The following is a 23,684-nucleotide window of genomic DNA, read 5'->3' on the forward strand; positions in this document are numbered from 1 at the left end:
CTCGCTTAGGGCTTTCCACAGTGTCGGAATTCTACCCTGGCAACACATTCTTCTCACTCTCTGCTGACTCCGGCCCCATGGACACTTTGCTTCACTATCAACTCTGAGCTATCTGCAAGGAGCTTCACTCCTCGTTCCCCCAGCCTCCTCCCTCGATGGCCACTCTTGACTTTCTTTACACATCCCCCTCCCCCCAGAAACTAGTCACTAAAATGTACGCCCTCACACTGGCGGCATCTCCCATTTCCACCAACCGGGAGCGTGTGGCGTGGGGTGCGGACCTGGGTGTCGAAATATCTCAAGTCGACTGGCTCTATTGTTGCAATCAGAGTTATCCCCAAATTACCGTCTGTACATTATCCACTTCAAGTATTTACATAGGGTCTATCAGACTCCTGCCAGTTGCACAAGATGGGACTCATCCCCGATGATAGATGCCTGCTCTGCTCGGCTCCTGCAGTGGACTTTTCCCACCTCAGCTGGCTGTGCCTTCAGGTCTCCGTATATTGGTGCAAGGTCTGCGGTGCTATTTCTGAGGTCACCTCATCACTGGTCCAGCCCGATCCTTTGCTCTGCCTCTTAGGCTTTGTTAAATTTTGCCCAGATGCCACCCGCCGCTTGACTGCCATGCTTCTTGTCCTCGCGCGGCATACGGTCTCTATGTGCTGGGGTCGTAGGCTCGCACCTATGGTCGCTCTTTGGCTCGAGGATGCATCATGCTGTCAGACACTCCTGTCCGAATTGTGCGACCTCATGCCAGCCAAATCCCGCCCAATTGACATCTGAGGTCCACTTATGTCTTACCTCTTAAGTCGCAACTCTCAGTGCCCTGCGCCCTCCCCCGTGCTCCCCGCCGGCGCTCCGCCCGCAGCGGCCGCCGGTGATGGTCAATGAATAGCTTGTTCCCCGCTCACACTCCCTTCTGCTTCATTAGCCTCTCTCCCCTACACTAGGTGCCTCTTTCCAAGGTTCACTCTACCACCCTTGTGCTCCCACGATATATCTCCTCTGTATTGATTCCATGTGTTACATGCTCGAGGTAACCTTTGCTGCAATATACTGTATTGCTGTATATAATGTCTTGATACAGTGCAATCTAGTAACCTTGCTGTGCAATTTTGTTCAGTAAAGGTAATTAAAAAAAGAAAAAAAAATGTGTGCCCATGGCCTGTAAGTCAAATGCTGCTAGTGGGCCTGCAGCACTGATTGTGCCATCCATATAAGCAGCCTGTAAATGTAACTCAGGCCTGCCATTGCAGTGCCTGTGTGCCGTCTCATACTGCCATGTCCATTTGGCAAGTGCACCCACTTGCCTGGCCCTAACCTTCCCTTTTCTTACATGTTAGTCACCGCTAAATTAGGCCCAAGGTACCCCTGTGGGCAGGATCAATGTATGGGAAAGGTAGGGCATGCCCTGTGTGTGTGGCATGTACTGATAGTGAAATACTGTCAATTTCATTTTTCGCTATTGTAAGGCTATCTGTTCCCATAGGATAGAATGTCGTGTTTGCTTATAACATCTTATAAGCATAACTACCCGTGGGAACCAGATAGGAAAATAACGTTTACTATGCCTGAACTCATAATGTTAAAATGCATCTTTTAGTGAGGGTCATTTTTACATTCTGTGTTTGAAAATACCACTTTTAGAAAGTAGGTATTTTCTTGCTTAGTCATTCAGTGTGCCTCTGCTAGGATGCGTATTGACTGTCTGGCTTTGGAGTGACAGGGGCTGGGGATGTGAATTGGCTCCAGAGAGTCTGGATGAGTCAGCGCTAGGCTGAATAGGCCTGGTCTGAATTTGGAGTGGTGGGAGGAGTAGCACCTGAACCTGAATAGGGCTGTGCCTGCCTTCCACAATGATAGCTCCGCCCCCCTGTGGTGTGTCTGGAGCCAGGGCTCACACTGACAATGGAGGTTGTTGTGCACTTGCAAAGTGCCCCCAGAACAGGTTAGGACTGGTCTCAGAGCGCTGGGCCAGGAGAGAGCAAAAAGATGTACTGTACAAAAAGAGGGGCCCAGACTTTTAGATCACTGCTGAACTAAGGAACCTGCCAGGAAGGAAAGACTGGGAAAGTCGTTGAAGGAGGAGTACTGTCCCTGTGCTCTGTGCTGTTGGGGTTGGCCTGCAGTGGTTGCTTCTGTCTTAGGTAGGGAAAGGACTTGACTGTGCTTTCATCATCATGCTGTGAGAGTTTTCTCCAAGGGCTTGAAGTAGAGCTTGCCTCCTGTTGGAAGTCTCAGGGATAGAAAAGACTTAAAAGATCACTTCTGGGAAATCGAGAGGAACCTTTGCCAAGGAGAAGAGCTGGAGAAATTTAGGAGGAGTACTACCCCTGTGCTGTTTGCTGTCTTGGGTTGGCCTGGAGTGGCTACTTTCTGCCAAGGAAAGGGAAAATGACTTAGCTGTTAGCTGTGTCCCCTGCTTGAGGAAGATCTCCAAGGGAGTGAAGAAGAGCTTGCCTCCTTTTCTGAAGTCTCCGGGACACATAGACTGCACCCCCAGCTCCCCTGAACTTCATTGCTGGGAGTCCTGACCTGCCAAGATGTGCCTGTAGCTGTTCTTGTCCTCTGGAGGTTGTTCTGGCTGTTGGGAGCTGGAAAAGCAATGTAACAACAAGAAGCGCGATTCTTATGTGCCTGTTTCCAATGCATTGCCGAGGAAACCAACACAGCGCCAGCCGTGGATCAAGAAATCGCTGCACGCCGCATCGAGTGCACTGGTCTCCGAAGTCTGAGATCACCGCACCGATTTCGAAGCAAGCCCTGCTGTGTGGCTGCAAGAATGCATCAATGCGCCAAGTCTGTCGCATTGAGAGACGCAGTAAGAAATGGACGCATCACCTCCCCACTCAGTGAGAAACCGACACATCACCTCCTCTCCGGGAAGGAACCGATGTATCACCTCCCCTGCACAGCAGTGAGGAACCGACGCATCAGCTTCCCTGAGTGTAAGGAACCAATGCATCACTTTCCCTGCGATCCTTTTTGTTTGTGTGCGAGATGCATCCAATGTACTTTGTGAAATGCTTTACACTCTGCTTCTGAGATAAGCCTGCCTGCTCGTGCCAAGCTACCAAGGGGGTGAGAAGGGTTTATCTTAGAAGTGTATTCCCCTTACCTCCACTAGAAGCAAGGGTCCCAATTTGCACAAAGGTACCTATCTCTATGAACTAGAGACCCCCATTTCTAACAATGACTATCTTACACTTTGTGGGGCCTGGTACCCAGAGAGTTCAAAAGAGCGATATTTGCTTGCACATGATTGCTCCTTCGTTTGACAACACTTTGGCCTGGTTGTGAAATGAGCCAGAAAATGCAGAGGAAAGGGTTGAGCAAGTAATACCATTACTAGAAGCTCATTCTGCCACTTCTCTGCTTGATAATTTGGGGATAACTGCTTGGAATGTGCATGCTTTCACCACAAGCAACAAGCTACTGGAGACATTCCTCTGTTCTATGAGCAAGAGCACAGATTTACCACAATAGCTCCCACCAGTAGTGTTGTATATCTTTGTAATTTGTGCAGTGACAAGACGTCTTGTATCCCAATTACCAGACATGTTTTCCACAATCCACATTTACTTTCAAATTCATGATGTGTTAATCTTTGTAATTCTCAAATATTTCCTAGTGTCCACCAAGACAATTATGCACCATGTGGAAATGTCAAGACATATGCTCATTAGAACCTTCAGGGTCGATTTACAATCATTTTGCTATGGGTTAGCAAAAATTACTCTTGTAGTACCCCTGACATAAACAAGTCGTATATTATAGGAGAAAGCCACAGCAAAGACTTTGTGAATCAAACGTTTAGTGTGTTTTTGTACTATTCCTCTACACCCCAAACATATATGGTGATGTTCCCTACCCATTGGCACTCATATTTGTTTTTTACTCCTGTCCTTCACAGGAGTAAGGGCCTCATTTATAAGGAACTAGCTTACCCGTCGCGTGTTGCTGCGATCTCCTTAGAAAGGAAATTGAAGAAAACTTGTTATGCTAACATTCAATTTACATTGTGTCATTTTTATTGAACCTTATTCATTTTAATATGGAAAACATTTCAAAGTGTCGTTTTAATTCTATTTATTTATTCGAGTGCTTGTGGATACACGATTTTTTGTTTTTCCGTCTGGTGCGTACATCAGTATTGGAAAGATTATGAGGGCCCTGGGGGGCCGATATTTAAAAAAGTGTTATGCCAGAAACCTTCGCGGAGTGTTCTCAACAACTTCCCAAAGTTTCCTGGCGATCGGATGAATGCTGTTTTAATTCTATTTATTTATTCGAGTGCTTGTGGATACACGATTTGTTGTTTTTCCGTCTTGTGCGTACATCAGTATTCGAAAGATTATGAGGGCCCTGGGGGGCTGATATGTAAAAAAATGTTATGCCAGAAACCATCGCAGGAGTGTACTCAACAACTTGCCAAAATTTCATGGCGATCGGATGAATGGTGTAGTAATGCATAAAGGACAAACTGACAGACAGACAGACAGACAGACATACATTCGTTTTTATATATATAGATTGACATAGAGCAGCACTGCCAGTCTATTTGTTGCGCTGCCCTATGCCAATGTTAAAGGGAAGGTATAAACCATATTTTTTAAATACGGGGCATTCCTTTCCTTTACCCCTGCTGTTAGGTTTGAAAATCCCATTCCTACAATGCACTCATTTCATGCTATATTAGGTTAGCAGTGTGTGGCTAAATAGAAGCCATTTGTATTCACGTTATGCAAGCCACTGAGTTATCCCCGTAATGTGCAGGCTTCAGTTAGTGAGTGTGACTCCATTTTGTATTTTGTAATCCCTATTAGGCGGCTTATACTGTGCCCGTACTAGGCCTCATTACTCATATTGCTTGCCTCAGCAGAACACTGTATTTCGTTCTTTTTTTCTCTTCTGTTCAAGGCTGTTTCTCGACTTAATAATGAATAGGCCATTCTGCCCTCGCATACCTATCCAAGTGTGTAGTTCTGCTCCCACGTTAGGAGATGCTGAGGCTCAGCACAGTAACCTTGAGTTGCAGATAGCATTTACCCATCTGGCAGGTTATAGCTCATCCCTCTGTGCCCTCTTTGTTCATGTTCGGCCCAGGCCGGTAATTTTCCACTGTAGGCATGGTTTGAGGCATGTTAGGAGGCCAGTCCCTCGGCAGACATCTTAGGGTGCAGGTCAGATTGGAATCCTCTGCAGAGTATTGCTAATACACGTATGTCTGCATTCTCTACTATCTGATCGACTCTTCATTCTTGGGAAGGAATGGCAGGTGATTGTAAGTAACCCAAGTGGCCCCTAAGGGCCACCTCCTTTACTGTCCTAGTGCCCAACTTGCTGCCTAGAGCCAACGTAGGCACCCTTAAACCGTGGTGCAAGGGTACCTCCGTTACAGGCAGGATTGTTTTTGTAAGGGAAGGGGCACCTTCCTGCACAAAAATAATCCCAAGCGGGGTTTCCCTTTTTCTGTACTGCAGAAAGCATCACACAAGAGGAAAAAACGAGGATAAATAAACATATGTATCCTCCTTATGCCTGCTCTAGCTCTGAGCTGCCCTAGGTTTACATGATTGAATAAATCTGGGGCAGCATCAAAATCCCACCAAAATGCCCATGGAACAATTCCTTGATGCACAGTAAGGCAAGGCAGCGACTTGCACTGCTTTGTCTTACTCCATATCTATGAGGCCATGCAAAGCCACGTTGAGTTACTTTGCATCACCTTATAGACATGATTGAGAGGCTTGCTCTGCCAGAGAGTCAAGAAAAGTGATACTCCAGCAGCGCACACCTCTCATAAATAAGCTCCTCTTGTACATTATTGGTGAATACCCATAAATCGATTAGTATCTGTTTCTTCAACTGTTTTCGCAGCTTGACCCACCCAGTACAGCACACAAATCACATCTAACATTGTGAATATGAAAAGTCCACTGTACCAACTTACTTTCCACATTTATAAATCCACCTTTCTCATGAGAAACCGCCAATCTGGATTCTCTGAACCACAATTTCTCTAAACAAACTGATTTGCACACCAAGGTTGACCCTAAGTGCTTACAATCATTTGTGAATTTGGTCTCTGGTTATAAAATAACACTTATTGAAAGTAAGGGGACATTTCCTACACTTTCCTGCACTTCACAAGGAGAAAGTAGTTTGGAAATGTTCCTGGGCGCATAAATGCTGCCCGATCCTCCCTTATGAGTAAAAAAGAAAAGCTTCCTTTGGTGATATCCTCCTTCTTGCGTGCCAGCTTCAGCAATCCAGACACTCTCATCATCACAAATACACAGAAAGGAGTCTGGTCATAGACCCAAGGCTTAAACGACCAAAATGTGAAAAATATATGTCTAATTTATTTTTGTATAGTAAAACATTTCATATTAGAACATTAGTTAAAAACGTTGGCAAAACATATATGTATTTTTTTTAAAACAATATTTCATACACAGATATCAGGACCACAAAAATTTGCCACACTACCAAAAAGAGTACAAATGCAGAGTGCAAAACAAGACAGTACACTTCGTAATAGACAATTCATATCTGTGTTTAAAGGATTATTTAGCTGAAGCCCGATGGATTGTTTCTCCTTTTCTATCTATGGTTCCAGCCACTGCACAGATTATGAAAGCACAGCGTTGACGCTTTCGATGGTAACCAGTTCATTTAAACTATCTTTATCAAGACTACAACATGTGACTCTCACGGCCCTCTATGGTGCCTGAAATTGGTCCTGACCTTAAACGAGCTTTGCTGCCAGAACCTTAGACGATGTTTTTGTCACGGTATTTACTTCGAGGTCCAGATACGGAGTCTGCCACGCGTCAGTTGGACCCTATCTAATACGGAATCTCAAACTTAGGAAAGGTAGATTCGAATAATCATGATATCTGTTTGTTATGCTGGATGTCCTTTACATCAATATTGAAATATGAAGGGTATGATTTTTTTAATCCCGTCTTTAATCAATTAGGCCTGAACTCTTTCAAACTGGAGTTTACTCGCGTCGCCGTGCGCTTCCCGCTTAAATAGATCGATCCTCCTTTATGACCAGGAGACTGTGGGGTGGATTCATAAGAATGTGTGCTAAACATTACCAAAAAATGCTACGCACCTTTACACATTGCAGCATATCGCAGGAAAATAACCCTGTGTTAACGTGGAATTCACAACAAGGTGGTACCATGCAATAGTCTGGGAAAACCACAAAAAAACATGCGAAGAGCCCATTCGCGATGAGGAAAGCAGGGATGGCCCGAAACACACACGGCAGGTGGGAATAAGCACAACAAAAGCCAGAAAAAAAAGACAAACCAAACAGAAAACAACTGCCAAGCACAATAGAGGCAACTCTAGCCAGTGTACAACCCCACAAGCCCCATTGGCAACAAAACATTGTACATGGCAGGCCATCTTGGACAAGTTGTGTGCAGCCTGAGAGCGGAGGAGGACAATGGAAGAAAACCAGAACATCCGGAATGATGCAAAATGCACAAACAATCAGAAACACACAGACAGCAAGAAGGCAGCATTGCACACTGGAGGTGGGAGGCCAACGCCACACCAGGAGCTGGATGACATGGAGTAAATGGTGTCCAACACATCACTCTGGAGACGGTGGCAGTACTCGGGGACCAGAATCTGCCCAAAACAACAGACACAACAGCAAAAGGGAGAGGAACCAGCAGGGACGGGGGGAGATGGACATAATGGCACACATGCACAATTAAGCACAGCACAACTGCAGACAAACCATGATCAAGAGTATCAACCCCAACCAAGAGCACAAGTCAAACAACCCGGCAACATCACACCACTGAACAAGCACCGAAGGGAAAATGTGAAGGGACATCTCACAAACAATGCAGCACACACACATAGGAAGCAGAGCACCCCAACACCGAACACAATGTGGTACTAACACCAACATTTGCACAACCGAACACAGGACACAAGTGCACCCGCCTGTTGCCCGTAAACAGCCATAAGCATCTGGCTAAGCACGAAACAGGGACATGACAATGCACAAGTACAACCCCACAGTCCTGATGGGGTAGCAATGCACGTATGGCAGGGAGCAAGAGAGCCTGTGACACACACATTGGCATACAAATCAGGACACAACACAGTTGAAGACAAGTGGAAGTGTGTGAACTTTATCAACAAGTGCGTGTCAGTTTGGCCAAGAGACGTGCCACAACATGCAGACCAATGCAGCAGTAAGTCTGAATGAGGAAAGTAGGAAAGCGCACATTTCCACCTCGGGGGAGTCCATCACAACACAAGTCATGGATCATGAGTCAAGGCCAATGTAGCCATGTCAACTGTCATCTTGGGACATGTGACCAGATTCACACCATGCAACCAGGCATCTGGATACGTGCAATGGGTCACATTCAGTTGTGGTTGCAGGTACCTTAACACTCGCCCATGAACGTGAGTGCAGCTGCGCAGGCCCATGTCTCCAATAAGCGATCGTCGTCCACCACATCTGACATGTCGTAGATGTATCCATCAGCTGACCTGGACAGATGTGCTGACTCCAACCACTGGACCCAATGGGCACCAAAGCCAAATCGGGTAGTGGCTCAATGTGCTCAAGGCACACAAGGACTTGTGCAGTTTCCCAGATCCAGTTTCCATCACCGTGACACTCCAGGTCGTGGGCCACTAGGGGGCGCACAAACACGTCATAATCCAGGTCAGCTACTGTTACGTTGGAGACACAAACGTCCATGGACCACTCGAAAATGCACGAACGACAATGCAACACAGGCTGAACGCAGGTGACATCCGCAAGGCGGAAGCTCAGCCGGTAACTGATTCGCAAGACGGCCAACGGCAGTGCCCCCAGTACAGGCAGCAGACTGCATGGTACAGGTCCACATGACTGGATTTGAGCATGTTTCGGGGATGGTCTGCCATTGCGTCAGTGGCTCTGCTTGAAGCTGCACTGGCTTGCCTTGCACTAGTCCTGTGGATGAAATGGCACAGCTCGGTGCAATGAGCAGTGTTTGAGGGCAACAGGTGCAGGCTTGGGGTGGGGTGGGAGTACGTATGAAGGCCATTTCACGCATGCCAACTACGACCAAGGACTTCTGTGTGTGGGGTGTGTACACGTTGGTCTCATGTTGGGCAGTGTGTAGTGTGGAAGTCGCAAGCAAATGCTATTGTATCTGTCAGGGGGTGCTGGCCACTTGCAAGTTCCTGCTCGGAGCTGCAGATGTGCTCTGGCCTGCTAGTTCAGACAAAGGACCTTTCATCTCTACAGTATCTTCACCATCTGCATGCATACAGGAGATGTAAAGAGGCCGGTCGTGGGTGTGGTGGGATGTCTGCGAACCTGTGAACACTGTGATGCTGGCCTTTGATGGTGTGCGGCCATGTGAGTGTAGGTCAATTGACCGGACAGGGCAGACACAGGTGTACAGCCCATGGCTGGCTGTGATCGCGCTGCAAATGAGGCCAGGCAACTAACTCATGCATATGCAGGGCTGATACACATAACACTTGGCATGCATTTGCCAAGACCCCGAGCAGTCTTGTGCTCCTACATGTCCCTGTACGTGCGGACCCACCCTCCTTTTGCATGCTACATTGCAACATCGACTACTGTGGCCCTGGTGGCAACTATACCCCAACACAGAGACACACTTACCGCACTTCCTGCCCAAGGCCATGTCGAGCCACGCCCTGCTTCCCCTGCTGAATCAGCATACCCCTGAGCTGACCTGATGTATGCCGTACCAGCACACACAGCTTGTGCATGCAGGGGGGTGCCTGCGAAGCTAAATGTCCAGGGTCACTGCCAATGCTGAGGTGACATGGTAACGTCCGCTGAAGACAGCACACTGTGATGTTGCAGTGCCCGTGCCCATCATGCAGACACAATGACCACACGGACACGCTTGCCAGGATGGTGTGAATGGCTAGGGGCACATGCGCACAGCCACATTTATTAGTAGGCACACATACCGAGTGACACCTGCGTTGGATGTGTGTGGGGTGTGTGCACACCAGCTGGCAAGGGCTGCCTAGTGCAGTCAGAAATCGACAATAGTATACTTCGTAAAGGACACAACCATTCAACCATAAAGGTCCGTGCACAGGGTTAGGGTCACCGGATGCACAGCATCCTGCACAGGCCTACAGGACCATGACTTGTGGTGCACTGGGGCAGGGTCACGAGTGCAGAGCAGGTTTCCGTAGATGTAAAAGGAGCTTGTTGCGGAGTGTCTCGGTAGACAGTGGAAGGTGTACCCCCAGGGCATGATGCAGAGGGCAGGACCATGCTGAAACAGTCAATATGGTGGAGATGAATGGAACAAACACATGTCAGACACCAAGTCTGGTCCAGCCAGATGAAGATGCAGGAAACCACCAGGCCATGGACTCAGATGCCACCAAGGTCCAACCGGATAGTGCCCATGACTCATTGCGCACAGTTAGTGGCACCGGTGCTGTTAGGGGATGCCGCCTTCAAATGGTGTGGACTCTTCCACATCTTACCCAGGACACAGTTCCACATGTGTGACCTACTGGACCGCAGTCTAGGCCTGAGGCAGCAGTCAGCATGGGCCATTCACCGAGTGTCGCGGGCTTAGCCCACCGGCCTGCGTAGTTCAGGTTCAGTGGCACCACGGGACACGGATTTACCGTGAACAGGGTTAGTGGAACCACATGTGGCCAGCTGATGTTGAATTGGTTTAGTGGCCCCACGTGTGGCTGGCTGGTGTTGAACAGGGTTAGTGGCACCAAGTGTGGCCAGCTGGCATTGAACAGGGTTATTGGCACCACGTGTGGCCGGCTGGCGTTGAACAGGGTTAGTTGTACCATGTGTGGCTGGCTAGCCTTGAACAGGGTTAGTGGCACCATGTGTGGCTGGCTGGCATTGAACAGGGTTAGTGGCACCATGTGTTGCAGGCCTCCCATATGGAATTATGCCTCACTGAGGGAGTCTGGTGCTGTGGCCACTGCCACAGACTTGGGGTCACTGCCATTCAGGGCTCAGGACACAGTTCCATATATGCTACCTACTGGGCCGAAGAGTACAGCCGTGGAGTATGTCAATAAGAAATGAGTAATGTGGGCCAGCTGCGGATGGCCAGCGATGGTCTGTGGAGGCTGCAGAGGTCGCAGGACTGGTGCTTGGAGCTTGCACCGTCACGTGGTGGGCCCTCTTTGACACACGCCGGTGTAGGCAGGTGAGCAGAGCCTTGTTGGGGCGCTGGGCAGGCATGGTGGGTCTGGGGACCAGCGGCCCTGGGGTGCAGCAGGCGCAGAGGGATGCTGGCCCTGCTGCGCTCAGTGCAGGACTCGTGGCGGGCTGAGAGGCGCCGCCCTGACAAACGCGTTATCCATTCCGAATGAGAACTATGACCAGTGAGAGGGCTTTTTGTTAACACCCCTACACAGGCCTGGCGTACGCAGGTCCATCCCACTACACACGCGCATGCAGGGGGGGACATAACATGCAACAGTTCCACGTTCTGCCCCACAGCCTGTGAGTACATCGTAGCATCTGCTGGCCACTACATTCCATGCACCAGCAGATGATCTCAACATGGCCATTTCCGTGGTTTGCACTCTGTGGTCTGTCTGGCACCTCCATGCCATACCTGGCATTGGGTAGGTTCACATTCATTAGTCCCTTGTCACTCTCGCACATGCCTGTTCCATGCCCCTCCTCACATCATGCTATTGTGTGTCTGTGGTGCCATGCCAAGGCTGGGTTGTGGGTATGGCAAGGCCGAATTCCCAATGGAGTCGTGTTGTCGTGTCTGGTCAGTTGACATGTGCTGCATGCCCATTGGCAGTGTCGTGAGTTTAATGAATGTGGGCTGGAGGTGTGTGGTGTGTTTATTTTGGACTTACCAACGGGCACTGCATTTCCATGTGTGCCATCCGGGAGCGCTGGGTGATGATGGACTGTTGGGAGATGTGAGTATCATGCAATCTACCTGGGGAGTTGACCATGACATTGTTGAGGAGTCCTGGGCGGTCAACTATTGCCTGCACATTCATGGTATGCATGTGCTGGATCACTGAAATATTATCGACGGACAATATATCGAGTAGCCAAAATATCGTTGAAAAAATACCGACAACAATAATATCGAGTTGCTATACTTAATTAACAAACTACAAAAATATTGAGTTAAAAATATCGAGTATAAAAAATATCGACATCAGTAATATAGACAACCAATAAATCGACTACAAATATATCGTTTGTAAACTAAATAAACCTAACACTACAAAAATATCGACAGCAAATATATAGACAACAAAAATATCGACTTTTGATGAATATCGACTTAGTTTTATAAACATTAAATATGTAAAAAACAATATAAATCTTCTTGTAAAATACATTACACAATCCTAAATAAATATTACATGTTAAAATACATTTTTTGAAAACATTTAAAAATGTTAAAATTTTTCTAACATATCATGAAAACATTGCAATAAATATATAAATATTTCTAAATCATTCTACATATAATATCACATTATTTGTACATATATTTAATATAAATTTAATAACTAACCAGCTTTAAAGCAGAACTCTTCAAAGATCACTATTCCCACATTAACAAATAAACCGATTAATTGTAAAAAAATTCAAGCTAGCCAAAAAAATGTTCCCTTTATTCTAACAACCAATCAAATGAGAGAAGACAAAAAATACACACTATAAAAGAAGTACTTGCCTACTACCATTTGTTGCTGCTAACTCTATAGAAAGAAGAAGGCAACACTTTGACGAACTTGTTCCTGATGAATCTACATTCCAAATCAAGATTGCTACCAAATTAATCAAGTAAGTTAAATTTTATTTTTATAATACACAAGTAGTAGGCTAAAATTTTAACTCTATCTCCTAACTGTTTAAATAACATTTATTTCTCTCATTCAACATTTCTTATATAGACATCTCCTAAACACATAAAAAAACATACTGCTATTTCTTTACCACTAATTACTGATTGTAAGTATAAATAAATTGTCTCTAATACACCAACTGCTGTTGTTAAAAAATATTTTCTAATAGGCATTCATATTTACTCTATCTCCTTAACAGATAATCAGAAAAACATCCTAATTCTACTCAACTTAATTTAAAGACTACACAAGTTAAACAAGTAAGTATATGTTTACATTTCCTAAAAGGCCCTAAAATACTACATCTATTTTCTAAAGAGCATTTCTTGTTTATTCTATCTTCCTTACAGATATTCTAAAGACATCCTACATCTACTATACCAAAGGCAAAGACTACACAATTTAAAAAAGTAAGTATATTTTTAGAATTCTTAAACGACCCTAATATGCTAAAACTATCTTCTAAACACCATTTAATATTTATTCTATCTTCTCTACAGATATTCAGAAGACATCCTACATCTACTCAACCTAAAGCAAAGACTACACAATTTAAACAAGTAAGTTTATGTATTTCCTTCCTAGAAGTCCCTAAAGCTATAAATCTATTTACTAATAAGCATTTATTGTTTATTCTATCTTCTCTACAGATATTCACATTACATCCTTCATCTACTCTACCAAAGACAAACACTCAACAATTTCAACAAGTAAGTATATCTAATAATGTCCTAAAATTCCCAAAAAAGCTAAATATAACACAGCTTTTTCCCAAAAAAATTCTCAACACTTTTTAAAAGTTGCTTATAATTTTTTACTTTGCCTACCAACAGGAAAACAAGAAGAACATACAATAAAAAGATTGAAAACACAGTTTCTGCATTTCTCAAAACAAGAGTTACCAACTGTAAGTATAAACAAGGAAATATAAATGTGTAAAACACAATCAAAATTATTTTACATTTACACATGTTTCTTTGTTATCTTTCCTAGAACAAGTAATACAAAATGACTGAAGGTGCAGAATTTGTAATGTCACAAAAAAATAAATTATTGTTATGTTATATGGGGTATGTTTATAATCAAGAAAGACAAACAGAAAGAAAAGTATTCTGGAAATGTACCAAATACTATTCAAACAAATGCTACGGTAGGGCTACTACTGAAGACTCAAATGTATTATTTACCAGGGAACACAACCACCCCTGCAATGTCACAGAGATAGAGAAAAGGGATGCTTTGGAAACTATAAAAACAGCTAGCACAGGGAGTGACAAACCTACCACACAAATCCTAAAAGAAGAACTGTTAAAAATTCCAGCCCATGCTTCAGGGCAGCTACCCTCAATTGACTCCCTTAAACGCACAATAGCACGCACAAAAAGACTAACTACCACAACACAACCTAACCCTACAACCTTTGAAGAAATTATAATATCCCCAGAAATGAGCGTAACACGCAGTAATGACAAATGTATACTTTTTGACAATGAAAGCCCCACAAACAGAATAATAATGTTTGCAACTGCTACAAATTTAAGGAAAATACAACAATGTGAACAATGGATGATGGATGGGACTTTTAAACCATGTCCCAAACCATTTTATCAACTATATACCATACATGGATTATACCATCACTACAATATCCCTTTTATTTACTGTTTGTTACCTAACAAACGACAAAATACATATACTGAAATATTAAATGTAATCAAAAATGAAATCAATAATTATTTCCCCCAAAAAATAATTATTGATTTCGAGCTAGCTATGATCAATAGCATTTTGAAAACATTTCCCCACACAGCAATCCAAGGTTGCTACTATCACTTCAATCAAAGTATATGGAGACATCTCCAGAAATCCACCTTAAGCATTCAATACTCAACTGATAGCAACTTTGCATATCAAGTAAAAAAAATAATTGCACTAGCCTATGTTCCAGTTACTGATGTAGCAGAACACTACAACTTACTAATTGACAGCACATACTACAAAAAGTATGAAGACAAACTGGCCCCACTACTGGACTATTTTGAGGATACTTGGGTGGGAAGGTTACATAGATCTGGCCACCGACGCCAACCTAAATTCCACATACCTTGGTGGAATGTATATCTAAGTACATTAAACCAAGAGGCAAAAACTAATAACAGTGTTGAAGGATGGCAAAATGCATTCCAAGCTACCACTACAAGAGCCAAACCCACCTTCCAAAATCTAATAGAAGCTTTGAAAAAAGAACAAAGCTACCAAGAACTAAGGATAGAATAATCTGTTACACAAATTGGACCAAAACTAACCAAACAAACCAAACAAATGTTCAGACTCCTACAAAGCCAAGTGATACTATATCCTTCAACCAGAGGTCTAGAGTACCTATCACTAATAGCTAAAAGCCTACTATAAAGTATCAGATAAAAATTAACAACAACTTCTGATAATTACTTTAAAGGTAAAAAAAAATACCATTTTCATTTAAAAATAAATAATACATATTTGTGTAACATATTTATAAATTTGTCAAAAACATTTCGTTCTCAAATATGCAATATTTAACATTACATCAAACATTGCTATGACATTTAAATCGACATTTCCCACCCACATAAAATAAATTAGAAACACTTACAATTTATGTAGCAGAAGAAGACGTAATCCAGCCATGTATAATCCATACAATCCCTTACAATCCAATACAAATCCAATTTGGGAAACCCTCAAAAACCCGAAAAAAAATAAATTTGTAAAAAACGCTCCAAGAAATCCCGATAAAACAAGTGTGGACACTTTTTAATTTAAAGTGATATACACACAACTTGTAAAAAATCTGTAACGCATTATCTTCTCACAATCCAAATCGACACCCTACAAAAACCCGAAAAATAGTAAAATATTTCAAAAATCGCTCCAGGAAACGCGGACTAAACCAAGTGTGTTGAATTCATTTAAAACATGAACATACACACACTTAGTTAAAAAAAACGCACTATGTTCTCCTAATCCATTCTAAACGAACAACCATAAAAACTCAAAAAATAGTAAAAAAGAATAAAAATCGCTCCAGGAAATCACTAAAAAAGGACCGAGATGTTAAAATATTACATTTATTAGTAATACACTCTTTTCTCCCAAAAAAATAAACGCATCATTCGATAGAATTATACAGGGAAGTTCCGAAACCTGTAAAAAAGCATACATAAAGTAACCCACCCACACAAACCCCCAAAGATTCCAAAATACACATTAAAATTAACATAAAACATGTTTAAACACATATCCTAAGCATAAAATAACAATAGGCCTCAAACATAAACGACGCCTCCGTAACAACGAAATTTCACCTAAAACATACCAAAACCACGACTACATACACACAATTACACTATAAACTTCAAATATACTCTCAAACACTACTACTCTCTAATAAATATGACTTAAAATTCACCTTACCTTTCTCCACGCGAAGCAGGTCCCAACCGCGAGGTTCTCCCGTCCTGAATTAAGCAAAATAACCTTACGCGGTAAAAAAGTAGTCCACTTAAACCATATTAGAAAGGTAATAATACGAAATACAATGTTCTAATAAGAAATAAAATACATACCCACACTTATAATTTATAAGAAAATTTAGTAATACAAATTACAATTTATTTAGCTTAGATATCCTTTCTTAATTAATATTAAATAATATGAATAGAATATTATTTAATAATATTATTACAAAAAATATATATACATTGTAATAAATATATATTAAAGATTTAATGTTAATTTCTATTTATAATAAATAATTTTTCCTTAATTTAAGTGAATGTAGATTTGTATTACATATGTAAATTAATAATATTAATAAATAATAAATATTATTTATTTACATGATTAATATAAGTTAAATATGTCAATAGGAAATAAATACAATTACAACTCTAACATTGAGTTACTATTTGCTGAAACTTTTTTTAAAATTTGTAACAAATGTGACAATTAGTTAACAATTGTAAATTAATTTTAATAATTAATATAAAATATTAATTATTATTATTAATTATTCTATCCATGTATGTATATAATAAAAATGTATTCTAAAACATTATATCCAACTAATTAATTGTATTACTATTTGCTATAGTATTATGAATAATGTTTTTTGCCAAAATATAACAATAATTAATGTTTTTTTATTGTTTATTAAGAACATTGTATTTAATATCTATCAAAGTACTTTACAGTATTATTTGTATTAAATCTTTAAAACATATATTCACTTTCTTATGAATTAATAATAATTTATATATCAATAATTTTTATTTAATAATATTAATATATAATATATTAACATTATTAAATAAATATTTAACATGATGTTAACATTTTTGAATATTTGTTCTAAATATTAGTATTTGTTGCACAAATATAGGTATTAAAACTGTTCATATTTCTTGTATAAATACAGTAAAAAAGTTTGTTTTTCAAAATGAACTACAATTATAAATGTAAATAATTGTAATTCAATACATGCTATTTTTCTAAATACTTATATTAAATGTTAATTTTTATTATTATTGTACTGTACATATTATAAATACAAGTTAACAATAAAAAATTTATAAACATCCATGTGTACTTATTTTTCAAACATTATGACACAGTTATGTTAAAATTTGTAGGAGGGTGCTGGACACTGACCAATTATAATTTACTATTCTAACTCCAGTCAAGCAAATATCAGGGAAGGTGCTGGACACTGACCAATTATCATTTACAATTCCAACTCCAGTCAAGCAAATATCAGGGAAGGTGCTGGACACTGACCAATTATAATTTACTATTCCAACTCCAGTCAGGCAAATATCAGGGAAGGTGCTGGACACTGACCTATGATAATTTACTATTCCAACTCCAGTCAAGCTAATATCAGGGAAGGTGCTGGACACTGACCAATTATCATTTACAATTCCAACTCCAGTCAAGCAAATATCAGGGAAGGTGCTGGACACTGACCAATTATAATTTACTATTCCAACTCCAGTCAGGCAAATATCAGGGAAGGTGCTGGACACTGACCAATTATAATTTACTATTCAAACTCCAGTCAGGCAAAAATCAGGGAATGTGCTGGACACTGACCAATTATAACTTACTATTCCAACTCCAGTCAAGCATATATCAAGGTAGGTGGTGGACACTGATCCTATATAAATGTGCCCACATACATTTTTTCTCTCAATATTTAATATAAATAATGATGTATTTATATATTTTAATTTAATATTTTATTAAAATGTAAACATTTAGGGCCCCATTAGGATGGCGGGCGGACTTTGCCCGCCCCCGCCATCCTCACGGTACTAGGGACCGGCCGCCATGAGGGCGGGGTTCCCGTTGGCAGCATTAGGATGCGCCCACCACAGTGGTGGGCGCATCCTGTATTCCCATCATTGTGGCGGGCGGTGCACTCTGCACCGCCCGCCACAATGCTGAAAATGCTTTGCAGCATTGCATGACGAAAGCGGCAGGCACCGCGCGGTGCCTGCCGCTTTCATTATGCAAATGCAGGGGGGTACCATAGGTACCCCCCTGTGTGCACCCCCCTACTGTGCTTCACTCTGGGGGCCCGCAGGGGGCCCCCAGAGTGAAGTCCGCCTGCCTTTCAGTGGCGGCATTGCCGCCACGGAAAGGCATTGTCAGATGCCAATTCTAATATGGCTGGCCATGGTACCAGGCGACCGGGGCGACCGGGGCGGAAAACAGGCGGGCGGTGTTTCCCACCGCTGCGGTCCCCTCCGCCATCGTAATATGGCGGGGGGGAATGCAGGGAAGGATGTCGGGCGGATTGCAATCCGCCCGACATCCTAATGGGGCCCTTAATGTTTACATTTTAAATAAAATAGACTCTTGGTATAAATTTTTTAAAATATTTTATACCTTTTTAATTGTTTTCACAAATTATTTAGTTTATAACACATAATTTATTTTGTAATTATTATATTAATATTAAATTTTTTATTTATGTTTTTAAAATGGTTATAATTATTTTATAATTATTATAAAATGTATTAATTTGTTTTTAATTAATTAGTATATTCATATATATTTTTAAAATTAAAAAAAAAATAAAAAAAATTGCTATATTTATATAGTAATTCTTATAATTTTTTAATTTCGAAATTATTTGTGTTTAATATACAAAATAAAATAATGTTATTATGTTTTTCTATATTTTCAATTGTTAATAAATTCTTATATAAAAAATGATTAATTTAAATTTATTTTAGATTTTTGTAGACTATTTTATTTGCCTAATTAATTATCATAATTTTTGTCTATTATTTTTATATTTTTGAATTATTTATTTAAAAACTTATTTTAAAATTTTAAATTACAAAAAACATTTTAAAATGTATTTTTTTAAATAATATATTTTTTAAAACTGATCTTAATTTATAAAAATACATTCATAATTTTCTACATATTTCTTGGTATATTTAGATTTTTTTATTAAACACATTTAAAAATATTTATATATCTAAAAAATTATGATTTTTTTACAAAATTTAAATTATTTGTAATAAATATGTATTATTTGAAAATTTTAACAAATCATGATATAAAAAATATTTTATTTTAAATAATATTTTTATTTTAAAAATGTTTGTTTCTTCCAATTAAATTTACATTATTTTTTATATTTGAATTTTCTAAATTTGATATATTTTTTTATATTTTATTGTAAAAATGTATATAATTTTTTTAAATTATTTATTATAAACAATAGTTATTAATAACTTTAAAAAAAAATATTATATATTTCTATCATATTTTTAAATTACTCCCCACCCTTATCCCCTATTAACATCCCGCTCCTAAATATTGACAGAAATGTATATATTTATATATTTTATAATTTTTTTAATTATTATAAATAATATTTACTATTTTAAAATTGTATTTTTTTAATTATTTTATTTAAAATACTAAAATTAAAATACATTTTTATATTTTTTATTTTTATTTATAATAATTAATTTAAAAATATCTACAATTTTTAAAAATATTTTATATTTTTCTATCATGTTTTTAAATTACTCCCCACCCTTATCCCCTATTAACCCAACATCCCGCTCCTAAACATTAACAAATATTTATATATTTATATAATTAATATTTTTATTATTTAAATTATTATAAATAATATTTACTATTTTTACATTATTTTTTTTATAATTATTTACATTTTATCTGTACATTTTCGATATTTTTTACTATTACTATTATTCGATATTAATACTACTCGATATTTTTGACACGATATTTTTGTACTCGATATTTTTTTTACATTAAATCAAACGATATTTTCTACGTCGATATTCTTAATGTCGATATTTCCCTATCATCAATATTTTATACTCAATATTTTGGCCATTCGATATTTTTGAGTCGATATTATGACTAGTTAACGCATGTGCTTTCTGTTTTGGTAGTTGTGTGCAGTGTATGCAGGGGTCACGGGGGTACATGTGGGCAGTTGTTTGTCCCTGACATGTGAGGGAATCCAGCTATTGCGTAGGGGTATCGGGGTTGCATGATCATGGTCTCCATGGCAACTGTGGGTCTTCAGGTGTGGCTCTTGGCTGGGCTCCCTTTTATGCTGCAGGTAGTCATCCTGCTTAACACCAACAAAAGGTAGGTGTTAATTCCCTTCTGCTACTGTGGCTTCACACCTGTTTTTGGTTCGCATCTCAGATATGGCAGTTCATTGTGAAAGCGTTGTGGTTTTTTTCGTGTGTTTTTGCACAGGAACACCTACTTTGCATCTCATTAGGGTTAGTTGGTGGCGTCCACCGTGGAGATACATTTTGGGGTAGTTATCGTGGGAATACAGGTGATGTCTGCAGTTTGCACCAATTTGTGAATGGGGTGTTAAATCTATTTCCACTTTTGATGCGTTAAGGTGGGGGTAAATTGCAGATAGGCCCTTGTGAAGATCCCCCTGTGTCAGAGACGGCTGTGTTGGTTTCAATATGATAAGCAATCAGAGATGAAATGCTGTGGCAAACAAAGTAGATATTCTGATGATAGGTGAATAAGACATTCAGACACAAGTATGAAATGCTTTGGCGAAATGATAGATGTTCGCCTTTTGACTTTTCTTGTCAAAAGTGACCGTTTCATGTTATTTTGGATTATTACAAAGTAGAACAAAGTTGCAATTTTTGAGCAAATTATCTTGACCTTTCCATACTCATGGCAACAGACACTGGAAGTCTGCAGAACTTTGAGAAATGCACATTTATCAGTTTTCCACACATGTCTTTTATTGCCTTGTGAGTCTGAATGAGAATAAGTCTTTGGTCTTCGATGCACAGAGACAAGTTACAGTTCTTGTTTGCTCAGAATACGTCTGGAGAGAGAGTGCAAGAGAGGGAGGGAGAGAGAGAGAGGGAGGGGGAGAGAGAGCAAGAGAGAGAGAGAATATGTGCGTGTGTCTGTAGATTTTTTAAGAGTTAATCAAAGATTGACCACTCAGATCAACCCAACAAACTCAGGGGCATATTATCAAGGGCCTTATCGCCGCTTTGGCGGGACTTTTTCCCGCTAAAGCGGAGATAATTCATTACCCTATTAGCAAGCTGTCGCTAACAGCAGTTAGCGACAGTTTGTAGACGATAGCGAGCGGTTTGTGGCCCGCTTTGCATGTCATCGCTAATGACATGCAAAGTGGGCGTACCCAACCTGTTAGCGACTGAAAGCAGTCACTAACATCGCTATCGCCTATTATCAACGCAGGCACAGCAATAAAAAAATTCGCTCTAAGCGTGAATATCGCCAAAAACTAACGCCTGCTCAGACCACTTCTTAACCTGTATATCCAATGGGAGTTGGATATTCAGGTTAAGACCCTATTGGCGTTAATGCCTGAATATCGCTGAATTTCCAGCTATATTCACGCATTGAGCCGCTATCGCCAGATATTTTATTGCATTTGAGATAAACGTTGCTAGTAGCACGTTATCTCTGTGATAAAATCCGGCGATGTGCGACTATAAAAAATATATCGCTAAGCTCATTTAGCGATAAATATCGCTAGTTGTTGGTAATCTGCCCCTCAGTTCTTTACAGTAAAGGTCTTATTATAACATGTGCAGAAACAACTCGTTGGTAATAGCTTGCTCACAATTGCCAAAAATGCTTGGGATGGTAATTAACGACCGCAGTGTTACAGTACCATTAGATGGTGTACACTGAAGAATCGGGAATAAAACAGGAAACAATGTTTTGCCTCTATCCCTGGCTTTGTCCAGAGATGTATTTTACAGGGGTAATATTTCAGTGGAAAATCCACTGGTGTAGGTTTTCCAGAAGCATTTCATGATTAGAGTCAAATAGGATTAATGATGAAGTTGTAATGAAGGCTTAAGTGTTCTAAAATTCAAAAAACCTTGGGCTCAGTGCAGAATGGTAAACCTAGATTTACACCTATGTCTGCGCATAAATCTTTATGTAAATTGCAATTTAGTCATACCTGCAGAGATTTATGCTCCGGAGTATGAGTGCATGTCCACATCACGTTACAGGTAGGCATAGGGACGCATACTTGTCAAGTTACTAGTAGTCATTTTTCAGGTTCTACAGATGGGAAGATCTTTCGAAGAAAGTAATACCAACTTACGGTTGGTAATACATATACAGATTCCAAATCATGGCTTAGCCTTCTTTCCCCTTACTCTGTGAGCCAGACAGCAACGGTGGTGAAGTGTCCCATTCCATATTCCTAATTGTTGGATTGGGTTATGCAATGTGTTAGGCAGTGTCTTTGAGTGTGTTTAGATAGAGTTAGATGTGAGATGAGTTCCTTCATAATTTACATATTTGTAGTTGTCTTGGTATGTAAATCTGTTATGTGTGAATTTTTATACCGTCTCATGTGGATGCAGTAAAAGGCTTCAGTAATAAATCGTTCTATAAATTTGAGGCCTATGGCTATAACCCCCATAGAATGGTTGAGGCTTTCAAATTAGATCATAGGATGCTCTTTGTCAAATACAGCAGGATTGGAAGACCCTCTGAATTATTATAAAGGGGTTGAAGATGTTTATCACAAAAATCTAGTTCTTTCAGTGCTGTGAATATGGCTGATCGTTTTAGGACCAAGTAGATGATTTTCATCACGTTACTGGCCCTTTTTAAAGTGACAATTTTTCCATAGCTTTTACTAAAGCACTTTATTGGAAATTAGCCTGTAATCTGAAAGGTTCATTGTGTCCTCTTATGGCTTTTTTGAGCAGAAGGTGCTAGCTAATTTTCATAATGATCAAATTGAATCATGAGTCAATAGACATTGTTGGAAATAAACACGTCATTCAGTAAGAGTTATATGCAAAGTGAGTAAACCCCCTCTTGTGACACTGATTGGAAGCTGGCGAGAGAGGTGCTACAAAATATATTTATGGTTGAAAATATTTATTTTGTGGCCAGTTCTGACAGAATGTTGATTATTATTCTGATAGTAAAATGCTAATGCAGATTGTCTGAAAAAGCTTCAGCTAGATCAATAGAAGGAACAGATTTGAATTTGTGGAAGAGATCATGTTTTCTGATTGCTACCTTGGTTTCTAGGTTATGTATGTGTGGGGCTTAAATTGTGTTCTAATCCATAAAGTCGCCACACCAATTTACCCATACTAATATTTTTGTATTTGGTTCCCAGTGCATTATCCCTAATAACCATGCATCCATTGGCATCCTTTCTTGGTGCCATTTTATAGTTTTCTCCA

The sequence above is a fragment of the Lissotriton helveticus genome, chromosome 4_1 (genome assembly GCF_964261635.1).
Source record: "Lissotriton helveticus chromosome 4_1, aLisHel1.1, whole genome shotgun sequence".
In the NCBI taxonomy this organism is placed as follows: domain Eukaryota; kingdom Metazoa; phylum Chordata; class Amphibia; order Caudata; family Salamandridae; genus Lissotriton; species Lissotriton helveticus.